Genomic DNA, 24,017 nt, shown 5'->3' with positions numbered 1-24,017 from the left:
AAAATAGTGAGGAATTATTGTGTGCCTACTCTATTCCTGGGACTTTAGGCTTATTTGACATATGAAGACATGCAGAAGCAAAAAAAAACAAAGCAAAACAAAAGCAATGAGTTAGTAGATATGTCTGATTTTGCTACTTGCTAGCTAGGTTAACATGAGTACATTATTCAATCTTGCTGAGGCTTGGTATTCCTATTAGGATAATTCCACCTACCTCTATTTTCTTAGAATTAAACTAGAATATGGATATGAAGCATTTAATACATTGCATATGTCATATCACTTAATAATTAGAAACTAAAATTATGAAGAATGGTATTACAATATGTGATCCTTCCCAAAATCTTATAAGGTAGGGATTATTATCTCTTACTTGCAGATCAGGAACCTGAGAGTCACAGGATAAAATAGCATGTCAAAGCTTGAAAGTGTCAAAATATTACCTAGTAAAATTGACCATTTATACCCTGATCTGCCAGATATCTTCCATTGCCCTTAAAATAATACTAAATGTTGCTATGTGGCAATAATAGACATTTTAATGTAATGCTGAAAAGATGATATATAAATTCTATATGTCTACAGATAAGGAGTGACAGGAATATGGAAAAATATCTATATGCTGATGATTCCAATTTATATCTCTAGCCTGAATCTCTACCCTGAAATCCAGACTTGTATGCTAGTGTTTCCATGACACCTAAGCTTGAATGTCTAATAATCATCTCAAAATTAATATTTTTAAAATTGAACTCCTGATCTCACCGTCTTCCAACCCTTACCATCTACTCTTGCATTGTCTCTTTCTATCTGTCTACCTGGAAACTCCATCTCACCAGTTGCTCAGGCCAAAACCTTGGAGTTACCTTCGACTTCTCTCTTTTTCTTACACCCCACATCTAATTACTCAGAAAATTTGGTCAACGCTACCATTAAAATATATGAAGAATCCCATCCCTCCTCACTTCCTCACTTATCTCTATAGTCTTTCTCTTTAATCTGTTCTCAACACAGAAGCCAGAATGAATCTCTCATCACTTTGAAAGAAAAAGCCAAAGCCCTTAGAATAATCTATAAGGCCCTCCATCATCTGAAGCCTCTCCCTCATAAACTCTCTAGCCTCAAATCATAAGACTAATCCCTTGCTCTCTCCACTCTAATTACACTCCTCCATGTTCCATCAACAATCCAAGCACTCTCCTACTTCAGAGCCTATGCACTGGTTGTTTGCTCTGTCTTGAAATCCCTCTCCTCAGTTATTCAGTAAAGTCCAAATTATACCTTTAAGTTTTTGTTCACACTTTCTCACTGAGCCTCTCCCTTGGCACTTTATTTAAAATTGCAATTCTTTCTACCCATACACATGTACTTTATTCCTCTTCTTGATTTTACTTGTCTCCATTACTTGGTTTTACTTGTAAATATACATTTACATTTATATATAATATACCTCTGAGGAATAGGATAGGATAGCATAGGACATAATATGATATTTATTCTCTATCTCTCCTTACTAAAATTTAATCTCCATTAAGGCTGAATTTGTATCTATTTTGTTAACTTCTCTATTCACAATGCTTAGAATAATGGCTGAAACATTATATGTGTTTAATAAGTATTTGTTGAAGGAACGAATGAACAAACAAGGAAAAGATGGTTACAATGGTAGAATGCTATTGTATTCTCAATGGTAGAATGCTATTGTATTCTCCCTCTTTTCCTCTCTTTTATATGAGCAATAATTGTTTATATTATAAATGTCATGTTTTCTTACATGATAGTTTTTATTTTTGAGTTTCCATCATCATGCCTATAACATTTCATTTTTCTCTGTTTCCTTGTTTTGATTTTAGGAGCTCTGATTTTGGCAAGCACTGGAAGCATCTAAAAATGTCCTTTGTTTGAAAACAAACATTTAATGATAAATGTAGTAATACTTAATGGTTTACTGATAGTGGTAGTAGTAGCCGCAATCATTCATTAGATGTCTTTTATGAATTATGGACCATGATTGAATGTTTATTTGTGCTGGTTTATTTAACCCTCAGAAAAACCCTATGAAAGGTCCATAATTAACAGAGATGGAAACTGAGGTTCAGAGATATTAGATAATTGGCTCAAGGTTACAGAACCAGTAATTGAAAAATCGGAATGTTAATGCTAACAAGTCCTTATCCATATAGTTGACAGCATCTTTACCTCCAAACATTAAAGTACAATATGTTGAAAATGATTTAATTTTCTCAATACGTACTTGTTAACACAATTGACTATGACATGGATTAAACATAATCAGAAGGATTACAGTTTTCCTATATTCTTACAACAAAGTTTTAAAAATAATTCACAGCTCTCAAGTGAACTCCCCTTTTTTAAGATAACAATACCTTACTCTTTGCACGTGTTTTTTTTCTGCTGCTAAAGGTCTTGTAGGATAAGCAAGTGACTCTTTACACAGCCTGACACTCTGAAGAATGGTCTTGCTGCCTTGAAAAGGACTCATAATCACTGCATTACCTCTCCTTAGATATGTGTGCTAGACTCCTCGGGGAGGCTTTGAAATTCTGACACTTCGTGTAAGTGCTGTGTGTTTGCCAGAAAATATTCTTTGTTGGGGAGCTGAGGACTTCTTTTATTTAGCTATGGACACAGCATGGTTTATAGCCTCCCAGAGTGAGGAAATGGAAAAGGAAAATGGCAAAAACAAAATCTAAACCAGCTAGTTGGTAAAATAACTTTAGTTTGTACAAAAGGCGATAGGGAAAATTTGAGAAAGGAAACTACTTAAGAATTCATCAAAGTGGCTTAAGGAAATGATATTTATTGAGCACCTATTGTATGCCAAACCTTGTATAAAGGACCTATATAAGTTGCATACCATGTCTTTGCAACAAATCATTGATATGGATGTTATCCTCACATTTTTAAATTTTTCTTTTCTTTTCTTCTTTTAGATAGAGGCATTGATGTTGAAGAAATTTAAATACTTATTCAAAAATCAAATGCCTAATGTCTCTTCGTTTTGAAAATCATGCGTCTCCAGATTCACATATAGGAATAAGTCAGGTAAGAACATTGCTAAAAATAAGAAGAATTATCAAGATAATTGTTTACTAGGACGTGATTTACTCTTTCCTTTCTTTTTTCAAGTACTCAGTAGATTTTTTTTTCCTAATGCACCTCCTCCCCTAATTATACTACAATCATACTGTTTTTAGGATTCTGAGGAATAGGAAGCCTTTTAAAGGTAATTGTGGTGAAATCTTCCTCTAGCTTACCATTTGCTTAATAATGACAAACTTTCCATTAAATCTCAATTTATCATGTGTATTCTGCCAAAGTTCTCAAAACTGTAACCTAAGGCCAAGATGGAATAAAGGTGCCAGATTTATCATTTCACTAAAAATAACAACTAACAGACAAAATCTATGAAATAACATTTGGTAGCACAGGACACTGATACCTGAGATAGGTGAACTCTGTGATTGCCCCAGGTTATGGCCTAGTGAGGGTTTCCAGACTGCAGCACTGAGATGGAGGCCCCATCGGAGCCCAGCAACCCCACTGAGCTGAAGGGATGGTGCTGGGAGTCTGGAGAGTGTGGTGTAAGACCTAAAATTAAAATCCAATATTACGTGCCTCCTTTATATCTGGTGAATCCAAGAGGACCTCAAATGATACAACCACAAGTTCCTCTCCCAATTCTGTTCTTGTGGATGAATTGGTTACAACCTAGCCAAAGAGCCTTCCTTATCAAGGAGACCAGGCACAGTTCCTGCTTATTTTTGAGTAGTGGTTTTTGGTTCCCTGAGAGCCCATGGAATTATTAAACAAGCCAATCACAGCCTCCTGCAGGAAACAGAGTCACCATAATCTCTTAATGCTACAAAGCTTGCCTCCCATAGCCTCCAGTTATCCACTCTGTGCCCAAGTGCCATCTCCATGAGACCCTGTGTGGTGTGCTGTGTCCTCGTCCCCTAGACTGCGAATATACATGACTAATAATACATGTGACTACAGTCAATCTCATTTGTCCAGTGTTGGGTAACACATGTCTGGTTATTCCCATAACTCTAGGGTGGCAATCCCTTCCTCATCAACAGGGTGAATAGGAAGTGATTCAAAGAGGTAGGCCAAGACGGGAAAGGTTTGCTGGCCAAAGTACTGGAAAGTAGTGACCTGCACAGAAAGAAAGCGATGGAGATCTGCAGATCTTCCTCAGGTCTTTGTCTCATTGCCGATAAACACACATGTGAGAGAAACTACTCGAGGGCGGGGAAAGTATCATGAAACCAGAAAGACAAAAAGCTCATAATTCACAGGAAATCAGATAGAGTACTGTGCCATTTTATTGCCTGAATTAAATATGGAATATTTTTCTTCTCTCTATAAAAATTTCTCAAGTATAATGTAGGTATTGAGACTAATACTTAATAATAGTATTATTAAAATAATTTGGAATGACATCGGATAGAGGTTTTAATAAGTATAGGTTCTGGGTTTTATTTACAGACAGCTATTAGACATAACTTTGAAAATTATCTTCAGATAATAGGAAAACTCAATGAGATCCTTAGAAAAGATTTGTAGTAATCTTTATTCCCTTAGGAAAAGAAATTACCCGGTTTTCTCCCTAGGTATATTTTAAAATGGAACTGCAGAGGATAAAGAGATACTGTTGTCTGAACGAAGAGGCTGAGAATTTTCAAGTTTAAAATTTATTATAGGTGGCGGCCACAAAACAACTCTATAACTATATAACAGATAAAGAGACGAACATTTATATTTTCTTTAGTTCATTTTTTGACTATAAAATCATTTAATTCCTCCTCCCCCAACAAACACACACACTCTCAATGTTTTAAAGTTTTTTAACAGACTGAATGAAGAAGACAGTTAACTTAGTCACAATAGTCAATACAATCCTAGAATAAAAATATTGAATTTTTCCAGATAAAATCATCATTGACCTTCAGATAAAACTCACTTTGCTCCTAAAAATATAAGCCTTTCTAAGTCAAAAGTATTATTTGATTTATTTGGTTATTATCTAGTAAATATGTTATCAAAATTTTAACTTTTAATTATAAAATTAAAGATAACGACAATCAAAAAACAACTCATCCAAAAGCTTCGTGCTGGACTCCAGGATGATTTCAAAAAGGATTAAAGCTAAATAATAATAATAATAAATATTTAAACACCAAACTCCAGAGAATAAATGAAGATATATTAAAAAGATGAAAAATAAAAATTTTAAAAGGTACTTGCCCCTTACTTAATAATATAGAAAATCATCCAAATTGTGAATAGTATGCTAGCTTCTGGGCCTAGCAAATCCTTTATTTATTTGTTTATTTTGTTAATAGTAGCATAAATTTCTAAAAGCTTCATGCATTTAGAGAACTCAATCAACAAGATGACCATTATGATTATGATATGCATGCATAAAATTTGATATATGAAGAGAGTGAAGCCCCACTCTAACCTTCTCAGCTAACAAAACAATGCAAGGGGGAAGGGAGGAGACAGATGGACCCAGGAAGACCAGGGCAGAACAGGTGGGAAATGTACGTTAAACACAGAATTGTAGAAAGGCAATATTTGCTTAATATAGTCCTAAGACTGTGCTTTCCATAATGAAGATGGACTCAGCCAGATCAACTATTCGTAGGCGTGATTACCAAATTAGCATCCCACCGAGTATTGTTAGGCTTGTGGAATAAATATTTGAACATGGAACTTTTTGTACGTATGCGTGCTTGCAGGCATACATGCATGTATACATGTACGTATGTACCTGGTCTAGGGTGAGAAGTTAGGTAGGACATCTAAATTTGGGTAGTTCTTCATCAAACAAAACAGAAAGTTCCCAAGAACAGCACTGCATCTGTGTAGTATATCAAAAGATTATTAGGGGTGAGCATTTATTTGGCCACTGAACTATTTTTCAGGTGAATTGTTTGACCTGGCTGATGTTAGTAACTCCTGTTCTGTCCAGAGCTTTTATATTTGCTATATTCTCTGAAATATACTTTCTCAAAGATTTCTATGGGAGTCAGTCAGGCCTCATTTCATACGTTCTCTCACCACCCTGTCTAGAGACCCCAGCACCACTCCCAGTCCAAGAGCTCTTCTGCATGACTCTGCTGAACCTAGAATGTGATATCTTTGAGAGCAGAGATTTTTATGATTTTATTGAATAGATGCTCTATACTCAACTCCTATTAGGTCACCATTAAATGTTTATTGAATGATATCACCTAGAATTTAGGACAGGTTTTCTTACAAAGGAATCTTTCCCAAATATAACTGAAAAGATTTGTTGAGATCAAATATGCCCAAACGTGTACTGAGAACAATGAGTGTTTTTCTCTATGTTAACCTAACTATAAATATAGATAATAGACCTCATGTGGTATATAGCAGGTTCCACAAGGATTGTCTAGTTTTTTCTCAAAAAGAAACTGAGAAGAACCGTTAGCCAATGTAGTTGAGAAAGTAGTGTCTAGATCCTAGAATGAATAAATTGTCTCTATTTCTGGCCTTTCTTCTTCTTTTTAATGTGTCCCAAAGTTTTGTGCTGCCCTGGTCTGCCCTACAACTGGTTTCTTTCATGTTTCAGAATCCTTGCTAGCATTTCTTCTGTCTGATCTTACAATTGATCAAAATATTCTTCAAGTTGGAAATGTTTATCAATTGATTGCTACCCAAGTTTACTCTACCAATATACTTTGCCACCCACTACTATGGATTCTTTTTTTCTTACCTAGTGATTTTCACCCGTACTTGCACATTAGAATCAACTGGGGAGCTTTTAAAACTAATATTGCCTGAGCCCCACCTCAGACCATTAAATCAGAATCTATGAAGGTGGGGCTCCACTATGTCTGTTTAAAAGCTCTCTGAGCAATTATAATGTGCAGGCAAGGTTCAGACCTACTGCTTTAACCTGAATGCCATGCTCAGCATTTCCTTTCTGTCTGTCATGCTACAGTGATCATAATGTTTATATTCTACTTCTCTGGTGCCAATTGCCATTTCCTAGGTAAATCCCAGCCAATAAAGAGTGCCCTACTGTGAAGAATCATAGATACCGTGATACAACATGTTTGTATGTATGTATGTGGCATTATCTCTGTGTTTCATTCTCTAACAATTTACTAATACACCCATTTACCCCATACATTCGTCTATCCATATATTTGTACCTAACTCTGGGTAACTCAGAGATGCTGTACTTCAGACAAGAGTTGCTCCAGCTCCTTTCAGATGAGATATGAAAAACAAAGGCCTCTTCCCAAAATGCTCCCAGGAAATTTCTGTAGACAAATTCTTGCAAGAGGCTTAAATGTGGATGCCTCGTTATAACTGGAGGAATTCTGCCTAATACCACCGTAACGTGCAGATAAGCTTTCATTGCAATCAGCTGTCTTCCTGTATCCTCTCAGTTTTTCTATTAAAAAAAGTTTTTATGATGAGGACATTTCTTGTTATAATCTTCTGTTATTATTAGGATATATTTATATATGTAGGTAAAATATTTTAAAATGTATTAATATTATTGCCAACTTCAAAAATATATACTCAAGATGCACTTGAAAATGTGGCAATTGTAAAACAAAACAAAAGCAATTTAAAAGAAATTTTGAAATAATGACACTAACAGAATACTATCATCATAATAAAAGCCTCTTGACTACCCACAATCCCATGCCCCTTCCCTGGGGATTGCCTAGGAAAGTTCAGGGTATGTTTTTCAAAAAAATCTTACTATGCATTTACAAATACATACAAACATATAGTTGCTGTGAGTATTTGGAACATGGTTTTTTGTTTTTTGTTGTTAACTCTTCCTCATTTGCTACATGTGATTTCTATCACTCTAGCCAAGATGCTAAGAGGCCCTCTGCCCACGGACCCTTACAGAGCTCATTGTTGGAGCGTTAAAACATGCTAAGAGCCCACAAAGAGGAGCATAGCTTGACCTGGGACACCAAAGAGAAACAGTAAGTTTTGTCACCACTTGACTTTTTTGGGTAATGCTGGGATATTTTTAATGGGATATAGATTGTTGGGGTGATGGGAGGGCAGGTCACTTGTGAGGAGATGGGGAAAGAACTTCAGCGAAAGTTCTTTGGAGCTAGAACTAAAACATCACGTTGATAGTCCCGTTTTGTTGTTTTCTGTGATTGCCTGAGCCAGATTACACTCTGCCCTCTCTATATTACTCTAGAGGGGAAGGATGAAGACCTGAGCTGTTAAGTGGGGGCAAGAGGGGTGAAAGGAGTGATATTCCTCACCGCAGCAACACAAATGAGTGCCAATTTCTCGCTCTGTGGTCCATGAACCACTTATACATAAAAAACGGTTGATGCTTGTGTAAAATGTGTAGGGCCCTCACCCCTCCAAGCCGGCACCCTGATCTCACACTTCCAGCCTCCAGAACTGTCCTGGGTTCACAATGGCTACAAAGGAGAATGCTGAACTCACCTCCTCCCATGGACACACCAAATCTGCATCTACATATAGAACAACTGCCTCTGGAAAAAAACCTAATAACTGAGCAACTCCTACACCTCCCACGAAGGAGAGAAGGTCCAAAAGGAAGCTGGGTAGTAGAGGCTGGGATATAATCTTACCATAAGATCTTGGTGCAGCAACCCACAGTCAGGAGGGAATTCAAAGCCCGGAGCTTCTCGCCGAGGAGGGAAGGGTTTGAACCCCACGTTGAGCACCACAACTTTTAAGACCTGCACGTGAGAGACACTGCTCCCAAAACATCTGGCTTTGAAAACGAGGGAGGCTCAATCCAGGAGACCCACAGGCTATATAAGAACCCAGAGAAGACTCTTAAAGGGCTCACGTCAGACTCACCTGCCCCAGGGCTCAGCGCAGAGGCAGCCAATGGAGAGGCCCAGACTTTATGTGAATGAGCTTCGTTTGCTAATCTTAAAGCACCTCCCGAGAGGCAGGCATCTAATTTAACATAGATCTAGGGGCCTGCTCGCTGGTAGGCACCATCTTCGAGCTCTCTGTCTGCCTGGCTCCAGCCCATGAGCAAGATCTTTTTTATTTTTTAACTCCAGGCTCCCCCTGCCCCTTGCACAGCCAGCATCCATCATGTATATGTGTGGATTTTTTTCCCCATCAAGATCTTCAGTAGCCAATATGTTGACTATCAGCCAAATTAAACTGCAAGGGAAGACTTCCTCTTATTGGACTCGAAGCTTTAAGGCTTCATCGACTGTTCTTAAAACTATTCATATTCTTGTTAAGTCTCAAGAGATTGAAGAAAAGATTTAAAAATTTATAAAAATCATTAGGAAACAATTTCTGTAGGTTCTGCTGGGGGAACATAGTTTACTTGGTATTTTAAATCTAAGTGTAGAAATTGTGTAAATGTGGAATTAGCCTGGGTCCTTCCCATTTTCCTGATTCACTTGATCATGTAGGAAAGACCCACAGAATGTTTTCCAGAATATTTCACAAACTTGTATGACTGGATCCATTTGTTCTCGTTACTTTGAGAAAGGTGGGGCCTTGTTAACGGGGCGGTCGGTTCTGTTCCTTGGTCTGCGCTGGGTGTGATTCCTGGGACCTGAGACCCTCCTGGCTCTTTTGCCTTCCTCCAGTCCAGGCCTGCCCATTATTCTCTGTGTCCACTGCCAGGGAATTTTGATTCAAGAAGCTTCCTCCAAGGAGGGAGCTGCTATTTTTCCTAAATACAAATTGTTACACTGCAAATTGTTAAATAAAATATTTTGGGCTCTCAAAAAATAAGATAAAAAAGCCTTCTTTGGGACCCTGGGCATGTCACAGCCCCTCCACTGTCCCCACCCTAGCCCACCTGTTCTTGCATTGACATCAGTCCTGCCCTCCTCTCACTGATGCCCTCCTCCTGCTGGTGCTGTCCTCCCACTCATCCTCTTCTCTCTCCTAGTTGGCCCACCTCCCTCTCCTCCACCTGCTGCCCCTTTCCCCAGGCGAGGGGCCCAGGTACCTCTGAACCGTCTTCTCCACCGTGAGGTGTAGAACATGGCCACTATGTCCACAAGCATTGGGGTATGTTTGAGCCCTACCTGAGGAGCTTCTACATCGGGTCCACCAACTCCATCCAGATCAAGATCCTAAAGCTGGAAATGCTGATCAACCTGGTGAATGAAACTAACATCCTTACTATCCTACGGGAATTCCAGACCTACATTCGCAGCATGGACAGGACTTTGTGGCAGCCACGATCCAGGCCGTTGGACGCTGTGCAACTAATATAGGCTGAGTCTTCGACACCTGCTCCAGCGGCCTGATGCAGCTACCGTCCCACCGTGATGAGCTCGTGATTGCAGAGTCAGTGGTTGTCATCAAGAAGCTGACGCTGCCAGCACAGCACGAGGAGATCATCAAACACTTGGCAAAAGCTCACAGACAACACCCAGGTGCCCGTGGCCCAAGCCAGTATCCTATGGCTCCTCAGCGAGCACTGTGAGTGTGTCTCCAGTATTGCACCTGAAGTCCTGAGAAAAACGGCCAAGTCCTTCACAGCAGAGGACAATATCGTCAGGCTGCAGGTCACCAATCTGGCGGCCAGGCTCTACCTGACCAACTCCAAGCAGACCAAGCTAGTGACCTACTATGTGCTGGGTCTGGTCAATCCCTGACTCAGTGCACTTCATCCAGCGGCTTATCACCCCTTCGGAGCAGGGTAGGGCCCTCAGCTGCCATGCCAAGAAGCTCTTCCTGGCGCTCAAAGCAGCCCTAACTTGGAGTCATCTTTTAAAGAATGGGACCACAATGGGATCTGGGCTCGCTGTTCCACCTGCTCCATAGACTACCAGGAGCGCCCAGACTGGCCAGAGGAAGACTCAGACCCACCTGCATGCAGATGGAGGTATCTGAACCGACCAGGTGCTCAAATCAGGACAAGAGGAAGAAGGAGAAACCCTTCTACTTGGACTCTGAGGGGGAGTTAGGCCCCACAGAGTCTGCAGTGACCCCAAGGACGAGAGGGAATGGACAGTAAGAGCAGCAGTGAGAGCAGCTCCGGGGAGTCCAGCTGAGAGTCTGGTAATGAAGACTGGGATGAGGATGAGGAGAAAGGGAGGAGCAGTGAGAGTGAACAGAGTGAAGATGAAGGTGAGAAGAGGAAGAAGGTGCCGGAGGGACAAGGAGAAGGCTCAGCCTCAGATGAGGGCGGCAATTCCAGCAGTAGCTCATCCAAGTCCAAAGTGACATAAGAATCCGAGGAGGAGCAGGTGGGAAAAAAAGACCTTCCGGTGGCAAAAGTGCCCCTGCAACCAAGGAGATCTCACTCCTTGATCTAGAGAATCAAGTGTCCAGCCTGTGTCTTCCCTCATGGTTGTGTCCACCAGTCTGGCTGCTGACCCGGAGGGCCTGACCCTCACAGACTGCCCCCTAGTGCCCTCACTGCTGAGTCCAGTGTCAGGTGTTGGAAGGCAGGAGCTGCTGCACCTCATAGCTGGCGAGGGGCTGGCTGTGGACTACACCTCCAGCTGCCAGCCTTTCTCCTGGGACCCCCACTGTGCACATCCGCTTCTCCAACAGCTCTGACACCCCTAATAAGGGCCTGCATGTGGGCACCCTTAAACTGCCCACTGGCATCAGCATCCTGAAATCGAGTCCCTGGCACCTGGAGAATCTGCCACTGCTGTAATGGACATTAATTTCTGGGACTTAGCCTAGGTGGCTAACTTCCAGCTGTGCACCCAACCCCGACAGTTCTATGCCTCCATTCAGCCACCCACTGGGGAGCTGATGGTCTTTGTGTTCATGAGTGAGAATGAGTTCAAGAAAGAACAGGGAAAGCTGACAGGCATGAATGAGATCACAGAGACGCTCAAGTTGCTAGACACCTGTCTGAGTGACCACATTGCGGTTCAGAAAGTGACTGCCGCTGCCAGCCTCTGTCATGTCCCTTGCAGGACATCTAATGAGTACAGATTTACAGAGAGCATGCTGACCAGCAGAAGGCTGGTCCTGCTGACCCTGGACTCCCTGACCTCTGGAGCTTCCCAGCTGACAGTCAGCAGTGAGAAGATGGTCATCACCATGCTGGTGAAGGACACGGTTCAGGGTCTGACCCAGTGACTCCCAAGCACTGTGATCTCTTTGGCCCCCACCTGCCCCTCCCTTATGACATTTGGACAGTTAGCCCCTTTCTCTTCTTTCTTTCTCTCTCTCTCTTGTATCAGACTCCTCATGCCAGATAGCATCCTGGGGGTCCTGTCTCCCTCTGGTCATTACCAGGCTCCCCCGCAATTCCCCTCTCCATGAGTTCCTTAACGACCTGTGCAGAGGGAGACTCCAGCTGCTCCCTTCAGTCCTCCCAGGTTTCTGTAACTATTTATGTAGCAAAACCTCAATAAAATGCCTTCTCCTTCACATATGTATTATAATAAATATTACATATACATATATATTTTACATATGACAGATGTTAACTAGAGTTATGGTGGTGATCATTTTGCAATATATACAAATATCGGATCATTACATTGTACACCTGAAACTAAAATAATGTTGTATGTCAATTATAACTCAATTAAATTAATTAATTAATTGATTAAAATGTGTATTTCTGGGCTCTAGTCCAGGAACATTGAATCAGAATTCTTGGGGGTAAGCCTAGAAATCTTCATTTAAAAAGTGTTCAAATCATCAAAAAAATGTTTAAAAATCATCAGAAGAGATGATTTTAAAGCATAGGAAAGTTAAAAACAGTTAAGGTATGCTTTAGATATCTGTTGTTTCAGCAGTGCCCCCTCTTCGCCTGGGCTCTTCCTCATTGGACCAGTCCTTCAGGAAGGACCTTGGTAAACTGGGGCTGAGGTGCCAGAAGAAATGACCAAAAGCAAAAGAACTGAGATCTCCAGAGCCTGCTCATTCTGTAGGAGCTAGTTGACAACAATCATCCAAATGAGTACCTACTAAGACACAGTCGGGGAGAGACAATTCTGGAAACTCAAAGAAGAGAGGAATTTCTGACCTTAAGGGCTTTACAATCTAATAGGAGACAGAGTCACAAATGGAAGTTATGTGAGGAGAAAAGAAAATCTAATCACTCTAATTACTTGTGTAATTGTCTTGACTTTTACATCTGCTTTGACTATAGAGATAGAAACTCTGAATAGAATCTTTTAACCTCTCATCTAGGATTTTCCATTAAATAACCTAAATGCATAACCATAATATAGTCTAGATTTTCAAGTCTGTCATCTAGAAATTTCTTTTGATTTACTCTATGTATAAACATACTCTATTCTTGAATTTCGAGGTATGTCTAATTTCAAATATCCTGGATTATTTTCTCAAATTATTAAAATATTTGCAGCCACTATTGAAAACAGTATGGAGATTTCTCAAAAATTTAAAAATAGAAATACCGTATGATCCAGCTATTCCACTTCTGGGTGTTTACCCAAAGAACACAAAAACACTAATTCTAAAACATATATGCACCCCTATGTTCGTTGCAGCATTATTCACAATAGTCAAGACTTGAAAACAACCTAAGTGCCCATCAAAGGATGAATGGATAAAGCAGATATGGTGTATATACACACACACACACACACATATATATATATATATATAAAATATATGATGCAATACCACTCAGCCATTTAAAAAAAGACAAAATAGTGCCATTTGTGACAACCTAGATGGACTTTGACGGTAGTATGCTAAGCAAAATAAGTCCCACGGAGAAAGACAATTACTAGACAACTTCACTCATATGTGGAAGATAAACAAACACACAGATATGGAGAACAGATTGGTGGTTATCAGAGGGGAAGGGGGCGTGGGGAGGACAAAAGGGGTAAAGGGGCACATGTGTATGGTGACGGATGGCAACTAGACTTTTGGTGGTGAACAGGATACAATTTATACAGAAGTTGAAATATAATGATGTACACCTGAAAATTATATAATGACATAAACCAATGTGACATCAATTAAAATTTATAATAAATGAAAAAAAAGATTTCAGAAATTCCATCACTTTGAAATCTTCTACTGCTTTAGTACTCAAAAGTATTACAAGACAACTGTTATTTTTTCATTCATTCATTCTTTCATTCATTCATTCATTCTAAGTCATAGACTGAGAGTAATCTGTATCCTGGGATGCTAAAGATGGTTAAAACTTGATCCCTGTTATCACAGACCACAGTCTAAGGGATAAGGCAGATATATAAATGATCATGTGCCCCAATTTTGGGGAAAAATATATATCTACAATCACTATGTAGAATGTATCTTGTCCCCTTTGCTTGGCAGATAATGATGATTTTAGAATGCATGAAAAGATAAAATTACTACACAGAAAGTAGTTCTATATAAGTTGCGTGGAGATGGAGCACACATTTTGAATCAGCAGAGATATGAGTAGGTGACAGATAAGGCAAGGAATCTTATTTTAGCAATGGAGAAGTAACGGACCTGTAATGATCTACTCAGGGAAAGAGACGTGCTCCTTAAATAGTCACTATCTGACACGCTTTTTCCATTTGATTATTAGATTAACTGTGACACAATGGGATTGAGGGCATGAGGTGAGAGAAGGAAGAGCTCTGAACACAGAAGGCAAATAGGGCTAGAGTACAAGGTTGCCTTGCCCCACCACTGAGAGAGATGTCATTTGTGAACGAAAGCACCCATCAAAGAATTTCCAGCGAGGAATCCTGGGATGCCTTCGTTTGTCACCCAGGCTCCTTCTCCCAGTTCTGGCAGGAGCCTCAGATGCTAATTGCCACCATGAGTTTCTAGATTTACACACTGAAGGCTATGACATAATCCTGGAGGAAGACAAGGAGATTGGAGAAGACAGATCTCTTCAGTCCTGCCGTGAGAGTAGAGATAAGCAAACCAAAAGCGAACCTGACAACTTTCCCTTTAATTGATTTAAATTAGGAATTCCTTCCACTTCCAAACTGTTTTCTAATTAAGTTTGATATGAATGATGGCCGATGTTTAGACGGTTGAAAGGTGAGTTTTCTAAAATAGTAATGAAGCAGGAATGTGATCTGGTTTTGTGGAGGAGTAGTCCATGCTACTCAGATGACATCTTTTAATGTTTTGGGGGGTGGTAGTGATTGGATTATTTTAGATTTTAATAAAACGATAAATCCCACTCAGAAAGCCTTCCAAACTCTAAGGCTCATCTTAAAAATAATTTTAATGAGATTTATTTTTATTCATTTTAAAAATTAATATATACTCATGAGAAAATATTCAGGATATAGAAAATAGAAAAACAGGAAAAAAAGAGTACCCATAATATCAGATATAGTCACTGATAAAAATTAACATTTTCAGTATACTTCTCTCACGATTTATGTTTTAACCTGTACATAATTTTGAGATCATACTAAATACTGTATATATAAAGTATATATCTTTTCACGTAATAGGAAGCAAACGTGTTTCCATGATATTACAATATTTTGCAAAAATGAATTTAATCCTTGTGTGGTCTTTCTTCATATAAAGCACGCCATAATTATCTGTCCATTCCTCTCCTGTCAATCATAAGTGCCATTTCCAAGTGTAGAGTATTCTGAATAAGGCTAAACAATATGTATATTAATGTGGATATTTTAACTTTTTATTGTTTTTGATTTTTTTGTTTGTTGACCTCTCAAGATTTATTTCCAGAAGTAAGATTAAGTATTAAGTGTTATGAAAATATTTAAGAGTTTGATATATTTTGTGACATTTTCTGATAAGGTTATCCCAATTTTCACCTCACCACTGGAGTAAAACTGCATTGACTATAAACCTTCTCATATTAAATGTTCTAATTTTTATGTTTGCTTATTTGCCTCCAAAACTGAAGCTGGATTTATACTTATTTCATTGCTGAGGGGTAGAATATTTCCATATGTACTTTTCAATTAGTATTTCTTCTCTTGTAAATTGTCTATTCAAAATTTTTTTAACACATGAAAACCATGTTGTCAATCCCTTATTTTTAGTGGATATGATTGGATTGTGGATAGATTTTTAATAAAAATGTGCATGAAAACTCACTCTTCTGTAGTTATGCCACCCGCAAAAATTCGGTAAAATTATCTCAAATTAAGCAGTAGCAGGAACTCACCCTAACACACACACACACACACAGACACACTCACCCTCCCATCTCTCCTCTCATACTTCTTTCCCCCTTAAGAAACCTACACAGCCTGTTTCACGCAGCATTAAGAAGAGTGGACCCTGGACCCCCTTCCATGAGTGTGCAGGTTGACTTTGAGGCATTGAACAGAGAGGAAATATCTTGTGGGCTCCCCATCCTCATTCTTCTCTCTGCATCACTAAACACACCAGTGGCAAGAGAATAATATGTTGGCACTATCCAGAGATTCAGATTTCCTTTAGAAAGGTGCTGAGATTAGAGAAGTTGGTTTGATTCTCTGGGAGGAGAAAAACAGCTTAAGGGGTGATAAAAACAGCTCACATATGTAACCTCTGGTTAGCGAAATATTTGAGCTTCACAGTGAGCTCATCTGAGAAAAAAAATATATATATGTAAATGAATAAACCAAATATATTTATTTTCTTTATAAGGCAGAACACTGAAAATTCAATGAAATCAGTTTTGCACACTCTTTCTCTCTTTCTGCATCAACTCTTTATCGTGATAACTTTCTACAGTGATTTCAAAGATATTAGTTTTACTGTTTCTGCTACTGACTAAGATGACTGCCCATTAATAAAAATATCTAAAATAAGAGATATTCGGTTATGAATTAATGCACATATTCATACCCAGCAAACGTAAAGGGGGATTTACTCTTGGCCAGTTCTATATAAAGTGCATTTCTCTATCAAAAAAATATGATTTTCTTAGCCAATTGCTATGTAAAATTTGAGATGTGCTTCTGGAGGGGTGGAGGAATTGAAGTAATTCAACAAGAAAATTACACTTAAAAGTTCTATTTTTCAGTTCCTACTAAAATGAAATAAAATAAAAATATAAGACTCAAAATAAATTTGAACTATGAATATAACATGAACTATTAATAATAATAATATTTTTCCCTTCTAGAAAGTGAATATATGAATGCATTTCTCATTCCATTTCTCTCTCAAGCTCCTATCCTACAGGTATTTTTTCCACAAGGGATTTTTATTTTCATCCTTCTGACCTTAGATTCCTTGAGTGAAAAATAAGGTTAATATTTCCTATCTCATTGCATCTTTGTGAGGATTACAAGAGAATTATATGTAAATTAAATAGCACAATGCCTCGCATTTGGTAGATGTTCATTAAAATGTATTTCTGTCAGGTTGGCTTTCTCTTAAGTATTATAAATTATGTATAGCATAATCCATAATTTTTCAGTCTTACTTAGAGTTGGGGCAGTAAGAACCATATGCTGTTCTAGCATTTGAGAGAAGGTAAAACCTAAGAACCTAAGAAAGACAGTTTCCATTTTGGAAGCTTAAAGGGATCAATTGATTTGTTTTCCCCAACAGTGTCCCTCTTTTTTGAGAGGATCAATACAGTGAGGTGCAGAAAAGAATCTCTTTTCTGATCATTGATGAAGGGAAGTGTTAGCTGTACTTTTTAAACACATGCGGCTAGCAGAGAGAATAGGGAATGACATTTTAGGATCCACAGTAAAAGAACAAAATGGAATGTTTGAGGAAAATGCAGAGGGACCTCTTAAAGGTGTCTCACAAATCTAGCCCTTGTTAGGTGTCTATGTAACTGCGAAGCTGTCAGGATTTGTTTAGCTAATGACTCTAACTTGTTAAAATTTTAACCACAGCTTCTTTTGCTGCACTTCAAAGGAGTTATAAGGTTCCTTTTATTATTTGTTTCCTGTGTTTGAAAAGGTGATTTCACATGAATATTTCTTACCATTTAACAACATAAGGGCTTTTATGCAACTTTCTGATTCTCCATCCTCCACTGTGTTTTAGCTCTATGTTCTCATTCTAGCAGGCTACATCTGTCCTTTTTCTTTTACTTGGAGTTCTAGACTTCTTCCAGGATAAGTAAACCACACAGGTATTGAGAAAGTAGAAAGGAGGTGAACAGGATGGAATGTCATTTGTCATTTTGAGGTATATGGTGAAATTGTTGAAATAGTTGAACATTTATTGAAACACTTTGCTAAGAAATTTAGTTATATTACCTTATTTAATATGCACTATAATCCTACAAGATAGCAGTTATTTTCATATCCAGTTTGGAGATGAAGAAACTGAGCCTTATCAAGGTTAAGTAACTTATTCAATGTACACAACTGGTATGTTTCCAATAAACCTTGGCTATTCTTTGAACACAGTGGCGGTGAGACAGCTTTGGAAAGGTTCATGAAACAACCTGTAAGGTTCTTGGGTTTCCATTTTATAGATGAGGACACTAAAACTCAGAGAAGTAATTAACTTGCCTAAGTTCATGTAGTTAGGTAAGTGACATAAATGGCTTTGATCACAAATCTACAAATTAAATCTTAAATCTATTCCGTAGTTCTTGACTTTATAATGTATCTCTATTGGTACTTGTCTGTTAATGGGTATAGTAAGTGATATAAAAATAATAAAATTTGGGGGCCAGCCCCGTGGCATAGTGGTTAAGGCCATCGCACTCCACTTCAGTGGCCCGGGTATGTGGGTTTGGATGCTGGGTACAGATTTACACCACTCATCAAGCCATGTTGTGGCAGTGACCCACATACAAAATAGAGGAAGATTGGCATGGATGTTGGCTCCAGGCTACATCTTCCTCAAACAAACAAAGAAGAAGATTGGCAATGGATGTTAGCCCAGTGTGAATCTTCCTCACCAAAAAATAAATAAATAAAATAATAATAATAATAATAATAATAAAATTTGGTTCTTTGCCTTGATATGCTTAGAGCCTAAGAGGAGAGTGAAATTTGATATTAAAAATGTCTAGAGTCTAATGTATATAATGATAATGATCATCAGATAAGAACAACAGAAAACTACGAGATGAGGTGGGATGGGAGGGATTCGAAAGAGCAGGATAAGAAATGGATAAGACTCTGGCCACTCTGTAAAGTAGTGGGATTAGGTAAGAAGATCTGTATTAGCGATTATGAAATCAATGTCAGAGAACTGACATTCTAGAAGAATGATGCTCTTAATTTGGCCCATAATGATACAACAAACTTTGATACTTTGGTCTCCACCTATTAATGGATTTAAATAATGTTGATAGTGATTGTTCTGAAATTTGCCTTAGGCTTAATATAAAAAAAAAAAATGGTTCACTGAGAAATTTTGGAATGAAAGCAAAAATAATTGGGATGGTTCTTAATGTGTTTGATATTTCTAACTACTTGGAAAAACCTTTAAAATAATTTGCATATTACATTCCCTTCAATATAGAATCTACATTTGGGGAAAAAAAAGTTAATTATTTAATAACTCTAAGAAGTATAGTTTCAATGATTCCCTAGTTGTTAACAGGACTTTTGCTTTCCTGATTGTACTGACTTGGTATTTTTGAAAGGGTAAAATTTGGGGAGTTATTCACACCTGTTTAATCCCTGCCTCTTCTACTTATTTGCTTTGTCTGTAAACCTTCTAAAACTATTTCTTCATTTATAAAAAGAAGGTTTTCTATTCCGAGGATTAGTGGATTAAATAAAATGTATATATAAAAAGTAGCCTGGTTTCTAGTAACTAGCAGACACCTAGCAAACGTTAGTTCCTTTTCCTTAGGTAAAATGCCTGCTACTATGCCTAGTAGATAATGGATATTCAAAACTCACAGCCCTCCTAAGTCTCCTCCAAATTAACAGATAACAGTTAATAGATCATTAATAGTTAGAGCGTATGTTGCTCTAACTTTACTTGTATTACTTTAGTTGTCACACATTTGATTTCCAGGCCCAGGTTGAAGCCCTCCTGATTCCTCCCCTTTTCCTCTTATTAGCATTATGATAATGCCGAGGAAGTTTCTGCAGTCTCTCCTCGCTGTGTCAGCTGTGAACTATAAGAAACACTAGGTATAGACTAAACAAAACACACATCAGCAGTGATTGTAGATAATGGAAGTTATAATTGAAATTAAAGACCAGCTCAGCCATGAAGGCGCTGATTCTAAGTTTAACGAATGAATGAGGCACTCTGGTAATATTTAACTTTAATTTTATGACAAGCAGAATGTAAGGAATAGCTTTTAAAACTTCATTGGAGAAGAATGAATTTTGGACGTAATTATCTCAGGGAAAGAATAATAACAATTGAGAGAAGAGGGCCGGCTCCGTGGCTTAACGGTTAAGTGCACGCGCTCCACTACTGGCGACCCGGGTTCAGATCCCAGGCGCACACCAACGCACTGCTTCTCCGGCCATGCTGAGGCCGCGTCCCACATACAGCAACTAGAAGGATGTGCAACTACGACATACAACTATCTACTGGGGCTTTGGGGAAAAGTAAAAAAAAAAAAGAAGCTAAAAGACCTTTAAAAAAAAAACAATTGAGAGAAGAGACAAAAATAACCATATAGGAGGAAAAGGATATGTGATGAAAAGGAAGACACCTGTACCAAAAATATTGGTGACCTGGAAGTCCACCAGTGTTGTGATTTGGCAAAGGGTTAAGGAGGGAGAAAACAATCACTTGCGTGTCCTTAGACTTTTGAGAGGCAATGATATTTGTGTTCTTTAATGGACTTTTTTTGCAAAAGAAGCACGATAATACTCAAAATACGTATGTCAGTTTATCTTCTCAGTTTTATTTTAAGTGTCTTAAGGGCAAGAAGGAAAGAATATGAGAAACATAAATGTAGAGGGAACACCTACTTGGTTCTAGGCACTTTCTATACATGATTATTATGTGAGGGAAATACACTTGAGAGAATTGAGACTCAGAGATGTTTGACAAATTACTCAAGGTCGCAGAGCTAACACATGAGGACTAAGGGTTAGTATCTAGGTAAGCTTGACTCATAATTCCATAGTTTTCCACTACACTGCTTTTCCTTAAAGAAAGAGATTTGGTCTAATTTGCCGCCAGTTCACCATTTTCCCGTCTCTTTTGCAAAGACCTTAGTGCTTACATCACAGAGAACATAAATACCTAAATAAAAGACCACTCCCAAACCGGTCTCCAATGCGCAATCAACCAATGTACCAGTCAAATAGGATTCTTGTAAGCCTTGAAAAAAATAACCAACATACAGGGGCAGGTGGGCACTGTCCATTCAAATGCTGTCCTGGGGAGAGATTGAGGGACAAGTTTGCCTGGCCTAAGAGTTAAATATCCATTGTGGAATAGAAGCATCATATGAAAGGTCCCTGACACTGTTACATATTCGGCTCATGTCACAAACCTCTTTAAGCCAAGTTCTGAGAATCTGGCATCTGCCTAATTTGATTATATTCCTCTTCGGGCAAATGTGAAAGTTACTTCTCTTGATACTTGAAGTCATTTGCTTTACCCTTTTCATTTACACGTAGGTTTTCTTGAGCTCTTCTACTGAAATCAGCTCTCCTGAGAATGATCTATATTGTATCCCAGAAAAATTAAAAATGGAGTTTCTGGGCCTTCGAGGTGGAAGACCTGAGATTTACCTGTGGTGAAGGAAACAGCTCTCTGCAAAACTTTGTCCCTTAGCCTTTCACAGGTGAAAAATCTATCAGATATTCCTCCTGTTCAAAAGGGTTCAAAAAAGTTCTGATCTGATAAGTCTGTGGTATTATTATCAAAGCAATAGAGCCATTATTTATTAGCATGTTATTTAGAAGATTACATTTAGATGCCTTTCATCTCCTAATCTAACGCTTTGTGTTAGTTTAGTTTTGTTCAGTGTGGTTTCATTTTTGATTCAAATTCCACTCCTCCACCAAGGTCTAGTTGCACTGTGAAGTCTCCTCAGAAGTGGGGTGGGGAAGAAGATGGTAGAGAAATGGCATTTCATGTGCAATCTCATAATTAAAGATGGTTTTTCTCCTTAAAAAAATATATAGTTTGGAAACCACTGATTTTTTACATTGAACCATTTCAGATGTCAAGGAGATACAAATATACTATATTACCTAGCATTATATATATCATATCATCATATCATATTGTACTATATTATATTGTATTTTTGTCCAGATGATTTTCAGGCACAGGACCACACTCCTCTCTCTATCTTTTTTTAAATTTTTAAATTGAGGTACAATTAATACACATTATATTAGTTTCAGGTGTACAACATAAAGATTCGATATTTGTATACATTGTGAAATGATCACTACAAGTCTAGTTAACATCTGTCACCTTACATAGTTACAAAAAAAATTTCTTTTTTCTTTTGATGAGAACTTTTAAGATCTATTCTCTTCGCAACTTTCAAATATGCAATACAGTATTATTAACTGTAGTCACTATGCTGTACATTACATCTTCATGACTTATTTTATAATCCCTTCTCTTTTTTAAAGAAGATTTTTCTTATAGAATACAAGACCTTATATACCCATTTTTGATATGCATGCAAACTTGTTTTTGTAAGGATACTTAATACAATGTCAGAACCTACTACAATCTATTGGAAGACATGCTTTCATTGTTCTATTTTTAGTGTAGAACAGTGATTTGTATGATACTGTGACCAATATTTTGCATTAAATACGTTCTTTATGTAGACATTACTGTTTTACACAAAATCAGTACCCATCCCAGGAGCCGGTGAGTAGGAGATGGTGTTTGACACAATCTGTGGATGATCCGAACAGTTCTAATTAGCACTGCTTTCTGAACACTTGGAAGTGGCTGATGTTTCAGTTGCTACTAAGGGCCTGACTGCTTCAGAAATCTTTTTTTTTTTTTTTTGTGAGGAGGACCAGCCCTAAGCTAACATCTGATGCCAATCCTCCTCTTTTTTTGCTGAGGAAGATTGGCCCTGAGCTAACATCTGTGCCCATTTTCCTCTACTTTATATGGGACACCGCCACAGCATGGCTTAACAGGCAGTACGTCTGTGTGCCCCAGGATCCTAACCGGCGAACCCTGGCAGAGCGTGCGCACTTAACTGCTTGCGCTACCGGGCCGGCCCCCAGAAATTTTTTTAAATGTTAATGCAGCAGTAAAGTTTTTGGTTATCTCTAGTACATAAATATGAATGCATGCTGTCAATATCACCACAAGGATGCTGGGCTTATTTTTCCAGGAGTAGTAACATTGTCACTTTTAGATTAATATTAATAGAAATTAATGGCTCCTTAAATAAATTGTTGACAAGCAACACTCTCAGAATCAAATATTCTCAGATAGGTGTTTGTAACTTGGAGCAAGTTCTGTATGTATTTATACCAATAGCTCATTAACTTACTCATATTTTATTTAACGAGTCAGCTTTATGTCATATTGAAGATTTTTTTAAAAATCTATTGACTACTACAACAGACAAGACACTATATGAGGTACCTGACATCTTTTTAATCAAATTCTTCGGTATCAGTGTGGAACAGAAACGATTGTCCTTCTTTTGTGTTAGAGAAATGAAGGATAGCAAAGGGTACTGTCACTCCAGGACACATGGATGTGATGAGCATGGAAAGGCTATTTCAGAGGGAACTATTATTTATTGTTTCTCTGTTATAAGCCAGTTACTTCATAAGAGACCTGTCACTTAATGTCTCTGACCCTGCACACAGAGATTTGCTTTTAATTTAACGGAATTTACTGGTGTTTCTTTTTTATATATAGAAAATTTATCAGATAATTATCATAAGGCATTATGTTGCATTTTATGATAATCATGATTACCATAAAATTATGATAAAATTTGAAAACTTTTTATGCTTGGAGTTGTGTATCATAAACAGACATTTTGGAAGGTCCCTCTAGGCAACCAAGAGTGCTTCTAGTGAATTGAAAACAACCATATTTGCACACACCCTAAATTTCTCTAATTTAACTGACAGAAAACTTGTCAAGGCAGATGTAAAGTCAACCATGCACTGGTTGGTGACGATGGCCTCTATCGGAAATATGCTCCTAATTCAGAGACTGAATCCCTG

At 38.1% G+C, this 24,017-nt stretch overlaps 1 pseudogene; it reads left to right on the top strand.

Annotated features, from left to right (window-relative positions):
- Positions 1–10,038: 10,038 nt before the first annotated feature.
- On the top strand, positions 10,039–12,105 carry LOC131396361 (AP-3 complex subunit beta-2-like; annotated as a pseudogene).
- The last annotated feature ends 11,912 nt before the right edge of the window (positions 12,106–24,017 follow it).

Source organism: Diceros bicornis, chromosome 32 (assembly GCF_020826845.1).
Source record: "Diceros bicornis minor isolate mBicDic1 chromosome 32, mDicBic1.mat.cur, whole genome shotgun sequence".
NCBI classification, from domain to species: Eukaryota; Metazoa; Chordata; class Mammalia; order Perissodactyla; family Rhinocerotidae; genus Diceros; species Diceros bicornis.
Note: the sequence above shows the minus strand (reverse complement) of the source record. Positions and strands in the feature narration are given on the sequence as shown.